Consider the following 7,825-nt stretch of genomic DNA (forward strand, 5'->3'; position numbering starts at 1 on the left):
CCTCTGGTAAAACCTATATAGCTAGTCATGTTCTGTTTGATGAATCTTCCTTTCCATATTCATCACTTTTTTATATTTTTTCATCTGGAAATCATTCCTCAGATTTTCAGTATAATCTTCTCAAACGTTATATAATTCCAGTTTTCAATAGCAATCAAGACACTCTTGAAGCTAATGCAGCTGACAATGACCATTATTCTCCTCTATATTCTTCTCACAACGTACCAAATGTTTCCTCACCATCAAATAACCTTCCCATTGACTCACTTCATTGCTTACCACTCACACAACCAGCTTCTGATCTAAACACTTCCATACAGCCCAATAATGCCACATCACTACCAAATCAGCAAAATCTATCTTCTTCACCAGTTGAAACACACCAATCATCAATACCAACACAAGTCAAATCACTCGTATCTACACACAAATGATCACCGGAGCTAAGGCTGGAATCTTCAAGCTAAAGGCCTTCATTGCCAACCATAACAGCCTGGAACCATCCACTACCTATGAGGCATTATCTGATCCTAAGTGGAAGGCAGCTATGCAGGCAGAGTATGATGCTCTCATGAAGAACAATACCTGGAGCTTAGTACCTATATCTTCCTCTTATAAACCAGTTGGATGCAAATGGATTTTTCGAACTAAATACAACACTGATGGTTCAATCTCCAAGTACAAAGCAAGACTAGTTGCAAAGGGGTTTCACCAAACTGCAAGCATTAACTATTCAGAAACCTTCAGCCTTGTAATCAAATCTTCAACAGTAAGAGTTATCCTAAGCTTAGCTGTTATGAAAGAATGGAAAGTAAGGCAAATTGATGTAAATAATGCCTTTCTTAATGGAGAACTCTCTGAAGATGTATATATGACACAACCTGAAGGCTTTGAATCTAAGAAAGGCTACATTTGTAAACTCAACAAAGCTTTGTATGGGCTAAAACAAGCTCCAAAAGCTTGGTATGAAAAGTTCAAAGGCTGTCTAACTGACTGGCAGTTTATCAATTCTAAAGCTGACACTTTTCTCTTCATCAAGCATGATACAAGAGGATTAATCATTGTTCTCATCTATGTAGATGACATTCTAATTACTAGCCCTGATTCTGATCTACTGGAGGTATTCATAACTAAACTCAGCACAGTGTTTGCTCTTAAGGATTTGGGGCTGGTTGCTTATTTTCTTCTAGTGGAAGTGTGTTACACTGCTCAGGGAATGCATCTTTCTCAAACAAAATATATTAAAGATTTACTGAGTAGAGCTTCAATGCAGAATTCCAAAGGTTCTGATACACCTTTTAGTATTGGTTTTAAGTTGGAAAGAGCTGTACAAGGTTCTCTGGGGCAAGAGTTTGAGGATCCCATATTGTACAGAAGTCTTGTTGGTGGCCTTCAATATCTAATTCTTACCAGACCTGATATTGCCTACTCAATTCATAAGCTCAGCCAATATCTCAGTGCTCCCACACTTCAACACTGGTTGGCCTGCAAGAAAGTTCTTAAATATCTTCAAGCAACAATCACCTACGGCCTTCACATTCAAAAGGAGGGAATACTTAAAACTGTTGGATTGACTGGTTATTCATATGCTGATTGGGCATGTGATGTTGATGATCGCAAGTCCATTGGAGCTTATTGTATATATCTTGGTAACAATATAATCTCTTGGTCATCTAAAAAGCAACCTATTGTTGCTAAATCCAGCACAGAGAGTGAATACAGAGCTCTATCCTCAACAAGCTCAGAATTATCATGGCTGCAATCCTTATTTTCTGAGCTTAAGATTATGAAGTTACCTCCTCCAGTTCTTTGGTGTGACAACCAAAGGGCTGGTGACTTAGCTAGGAATCCTGTTTTTCATTCTAAGTCAAAGCACATTGAACTAGATGTTCACTACATCAGAGACAATGTGCTAAAGAAGGAGTTGGAAATCAGATATATTCCCACAGAGGAATAGGTTGCTGATGTGTTTACAAAACCTCTGTCATTTCCTAAGTTCAGTTACTTCCGCTCCAAGCTCAATGTTATTAATAGACCATTGAGCTTGAGGGGGGATGTTAAGGAAGCTCACACTTGTACTGTAGTCAACAGAACAGAGGATGATAGCAGCAAGATCAATCAGTTACGCATTGATGATGTGGCATGCCATGTCATGCCTGGTGATTATGAAATATGTGTACACGTGACTGATTAGTTAAAGGTTGTTATATTCAGTTATCAAGCTGAGCTTAAGCACTTGTATATAAGAAATAATTCAACACACATTATGAGTGTATTTTGATTAATAAGATCAGAAGTTTACTCAGATCTATTTCTTAATTCTTTTCACTTTCCTTTATTTTCTAAGTAACCAAACATCATTTTCAATCTTCAACTTGTGACATTGTCAAGTATTAAGGTAGTTGTAGCAGTTGCACAACATTTCAAAGTCTATATGCAAGTGAAATACCCCAACTAATTATTCTTATTTCCTTTCTTTATTTAGTTTTACTCACTATTATTGTTATTGTTATTATTATTTTTTAAGCCAAATCTAGGACATTTAGACTAAGCCCATAGACTGTTAATACATTTAAGGCCCAACAAAAAAAAGCCCAATCTCGACAGTCCAAAGACCATTAATACATTTTAGGCCCACAAAAATAAAAATTCTAGAAAATAGATATTTTGTTTTCAAACGACAAAAGACGCTTATCTTTAAGGATGACAATAGGGGAGGGCGAGGTGAGGATTGGGAGGCCTACACCATTCCCAACTCATTAAAAATATATCTTCCATTCCCCATACCATCCTCTAATAAATTTAATCGGGTGGGAATGGGGAATCCCCATATGAGTAAATAAATAGTTTCAGTAAATTAAAAATTATAGACTCAAATAAAATTATTACCATATTACCAAAAATTTGAAATAATATCAAAATTAAAAAACATTTGAAGAGAGTAGCATCTTAAGACAGAAAAAAAATATAATAATATTTTAGGGTTGAATAAGAATTATAAGTTAGACTTTTCTTTTAATTATAACCTATTAATATTAGGTAAAAATAAAAAGAAATTTATTAACCAATATTAAAATTAATAAAACAAAAATTAAAAAAAATATTCATATATAATGGGGATTGGGATGTGGGGGAGTGGGGAGTACAAAATCAAATCTCGTCCCATTAAGAACTTGGGGATTATTTTTTCTCATTCCCCACCCTATTCCCCAAAAACTATTCAAAATTAACTTCATTTGGGGTGGGGCCATGGGGCTCCAAACTGAGGGAGGATTTTAAACTAGAAGAAACGAGAACAAGGAAGAAGAAAAAATAGAGAAAGAGGGGGAAAAAAGCCTAAAGGAAAAGGGAAGAATTTAACTGTTAAATGCGTTTCAAATTTGGGATTTATTTGTGAGAAATTTGTGATTTGTGACTTATGGAAATAGAAAAGTGATTTGAGATTTTCTTTATGTGAAAATGCAGTTTAGGTATTATTGAAGAATATTTGTTTCCATGAGGGAGGGATGAAGAAGATAAAAAAAGGAAAAGAAGAATAAAAAAGGAAAAGAAGAAGGAATTAGGAAAGAGCTTTGAGAGAGTGAGCTGGGAGAATGACAAATTTGGGAGAGTAATTTGTTGACTGGAAAATTTCATGGAAGCCCCACCATTTAAACTTTCAATTTTTATGTCATTATATATTAGTGATTTATTGGGTTTTAGTGGGCTTGACGGATTTGTTTCTTACTATTTTGATGGTATCATTAGTGGGCTAAACAGTAAAATTACAATATGATCTAATATATATACTTTATACATTAATTGTGCAGGGGCCAATATGGACATTTTACACTAACTTCTCATATTTTACTTATAAACCTTAAAAATTTTTCAAATTCAGTAAGGGCCATGGCGCCCTCTAATCTTATATGTCCTCTGCCCTGCCTAGCAGTTTTATGAAATTCAAGATAGGTTTGATAATTGTTGAGTTTTCTACTAGATTTGGAATTGGGATTTGGAGGCTTGCAAAAGATTAAAAAGTTATTAAAAATAAACATAAGTTTTACAGAAATATTGTATTGGGAATGTATTCATTTTTCTAATATTAGTTCATTTATTATATATTACTTTTAAGTTTAAGAAAAGTTTAAAGTTGAGGAATGTTAATTATGTAGAAATATATGTGTTATGATTAATTTGATTTTTTATGATGAAACTTTGGGTTTGCTTATTAAATAAATTTAAGGATTAGGTATTTTGATATCTGAATCTTGGAGTAGAATTTTCTCAAAATATAAAATTAAGTTCTTATAGGGAAAATAAATTAAAGTGGTTATAATTGGATATGTATAAGGTTCATGAAATTGGGGGATATGTAAATTATTGAGGATTGACATTGATTGGTGATTAGCTAGCTAATATGGTAGCTTTCTTTTTTTTTTTTTAAAGGAAAATGCTTTCATTTCACAGAAGAAAATAAGTACAGCAAATGAGGGGGGAATGAACCCATCCACACAATAGTTTCAAGTCTCTAAAGCTAGTTTTGCTAGAGAGTGGGCTAAAACATTACATGATCTATGAGTATATTGAACACTTATAGAGTTAAAATTTTCCAGCATACTTTGCACCTCTGAAATAATCCAATATATCTCGGATTTGCAGCCCTGGTTGTTGTTTACCAACTGAACAACTTCTTGAGCATCTGATTCCACCACCAGCGAACTTAAGCTTGCTCGATCAGCAATTTGCAGGCCCCAATCAATGGCTTCTGCTTCTGCTTCTGCATAAGCAGCTTCCCCATAGAATCTTGATACCTTAATAGCAGCTGCAATCACATTCCCATTCTCATCTCGAATTACAGCCCCAAGGCCTGAAAGCTGCTTTTCTGAGTTGGTAGCAGCATCCACGTTAACTTTGACGTACCCTCTTTGGGGAGGATTCCAAGCCTTGCGGATCAAGCTTCTCTGATTGCCAATATGAGCAGCTGCTGGTTTTTGGGTTCTTTGATAAGCTTCTATCACAGCTTCAGCCTTGGAAACAAGGATTTAAGGAGTATCTTTTTTTCCTTTAAAGAGCCAGCTATTCTTTGCATTCCATATCATCCAGAGGATCCCCACCAGATGCTCCATTTCAGCTTTGCTTCTCTTTGAATTTAAAGCCAATAGAAAACTCAGAATATCTTGATCACTGCTACCTTTCAAATCCTCTGCAAATCTGGTCGTTTTCCAGATTTTCTTAGCAGCTTTGTAGCCAACTAGAGCATGAAAAATAGTCTCCATTCCATTCTTGTAGAGCTGACACAAGGGTTCCTGAATAATCTTCCTCTTCCACAGATTTTCAGCTGATGGAAGAATGTTCTTAACAGCCCTCCACACAAAAATTCTTATCTTCTCAGGCAGAGTAAGCAACCAGATAAACTTCCATTGACTATTGGGATTTTCTGAACTTGATGGAGTGGCTGGAAGTTTCAGGCTCAAAGCAACCCGATACCCACTCTTGACTGAGAATTGACCTCTCTTATTATAATGCCAAATAACTTCATCCCTCATTGGTCTTCTAAGGAGAGGGATTCTAACAATAGTTGCCGCATCCATTTTGTCAAAAACACTGTAAATCAGTCTCTTATTCCAGCAATGCTCAACATCGATTAACTCAACAACTACTGCATCAGCTGGTAAATTTGGTCTGGCAATTGGTTTAAAGGTAGAGGGCCTGGGTAACCAATTTGACTTATGGATCATAATGCTTTGACCATTTCCCACCCTCCATCTTGAACCCTTGGAAATAACTTGCCGACCCCACAAAATGCTTCTCCATATAAAAGATGGCTTGGAGCCGAGCCCTGCACTCAAAAAGTCCTTGTTCTGGAAGTATCGAGCTTGTAAGATTCTAGCCTTGCTTTGCTAATAACGCCTGATTGAAGCTCGAAAAGTCCCTGAATCCCATACCTCCTCTGCACTTAGACTGACTTAGCTTATCCCATCTTGACCAATGAATATTCTTCTTGTCCTTTTTTTAGCCCCACCAAAAGTTTGCTATTACTCTCTGGATATCATCACAAATGCCCAAGGGAATCTTAAAAATGCTCATTGCGTATGTAGGAATGGCCAGAGCTGCAGCCTTAATCAAAACCTCTGTACCCCCACAGGAGAAGAATTTATGTTGGCAACTCGATACCTTATTGTAAATCTTCAGCTTGATGTCATTAAAAAAATTACTTCTCTTCCTTCCAATCATGGAAGGCAATCCTAAGTATCTTTCATGCCTTGAGACAATGTTGAGCTGAAAAATATCCTTAATTGATGAAGCTTGCCCATCCTGGATGTTACCGCTGAGAAACATTGATGATTTCTCGAAGTTGAACAGCTGACTAGAGGCTGTCGAGTAGCAGTCAAAGATCCTTTTCAAGTTTTGACAATCAGCAACCGACGCTCTCGTGAAGACCAGACTATCATCCGCAAACAAGAGGTGAGAGATCCTTAAGTCCTTCCCGAATGACAGACCATGGATGAGCCCTTGCTGCTCCGCTTGAAGTAGTAGGGAAGAAAAGGCCTCCATACACATGATGAACAAGTACGGGGAGAGTGGGCAACCTTGGCGTAAACCTCGTTGAGGTTGAATTACCCTGCTCACAGCCCCATTTATAACAACTGAAAATGAAACGGAGCTAACACATCGCATAATTAGGTTGATCCAACCCCTTGAGAATCCTAGAGACTCCATTGTGTGCTCTAAGAACTTCCATTCTAGCCTGTCGTAAGCTTTACTGATATCAAGCTTCAGGGCTACTAATCCATTTTTTCTCCCTTTACAATGCCTTATCTTATGGAGGCACTCATAGCCTATAATGATATTGTCAGTAATCAACCGATCGGGAATGAAAGCATTTTGCATTGGGGAGATAATTTTGTGCATAACATGCTTAAGTCTATTAGCTATGGCTTTAGCAACAATCCGATAAATGACATTGCATAGACTAATAGGCCTAAAGTCGGTAACTTTCCTAGGTTTCTCTTTCTTCGGAATTAAAGCAATGTAAGTGTGGTTGAGAGGGGCTAAGGTACCTTGCTTATTGAAGATGTGAAGACATGTAGAGATAACCCCTTGTTTAACCAAGTGCCAGTGCTTTTGATAAAACACTGCCGGCAAGCCATCGGGACCAGGAGCCTTGGTCGGGCACATTTGAAAAAGAGCTTCCTTTACTTCGTCAGCTATAAACAGCATCTCTAGATTTCTATTCATCTCACTAGTAACTCTCCGAGAAACTCCAGAAAGAGCAGCTGTTGTTTGAGCTTGGTTCGGCTTGGATGAAGTGAACAAATTGGAGAAATATTTACAGAATTCATACTCAACTTCCTCAGCTTTATCCAACCACCTTCCCGCTTCACTTTCAATTCCCCAAATCCGATTCTTCTTCTTTCTAGATGAAGCCTTATAGTAAACATTTTGTGTTTCTGTCCCCTTCCTTCAGCCAGTCAGCCCTTGAGCGTTGTTTCCAATATATTTCATCATCAGCTAGCATATTTTGGATTTTCCTTTCCACCCCTTTAATCGAATCCCCATTCTCATACTGCACTCTTCTCTGCTTGAGGCTTTGAAGCTGCTTCATTAGCTTTTCCAACTTCTTTTGTCTACCTTTGAACTCTTCTTTACTCCATTGCAGCAGCCTGGCCAAGGAATTCTTGGAAACTTTTTGAAATAGGTGCACAGGGTTCTCACTATTCCCGCTCCCTTGCCAGCTCAATTCCTCCTCAATAATCTCTTTACACGCATCATAAGGGCTCCACATATCTTCGTAGAAGCTCCGAGAAGCCTGACTTTTGTTATTTGTTATCCCGTTGCCCCG

Source organism: Citrus sinensis, chromosome 4 (assembly GCF_022201045.2).
Source record: "Citrus sinensis cultivar Valencia sweet orange chromosome 4, DVS_A1.0, whole genome shotgun sequence".
NCBI lineage: Eukaryota > Viridiplantae > Streptophyta > Magnoliopsida > Sapindales > Rutaceae > Citrus > Citrus sinensis.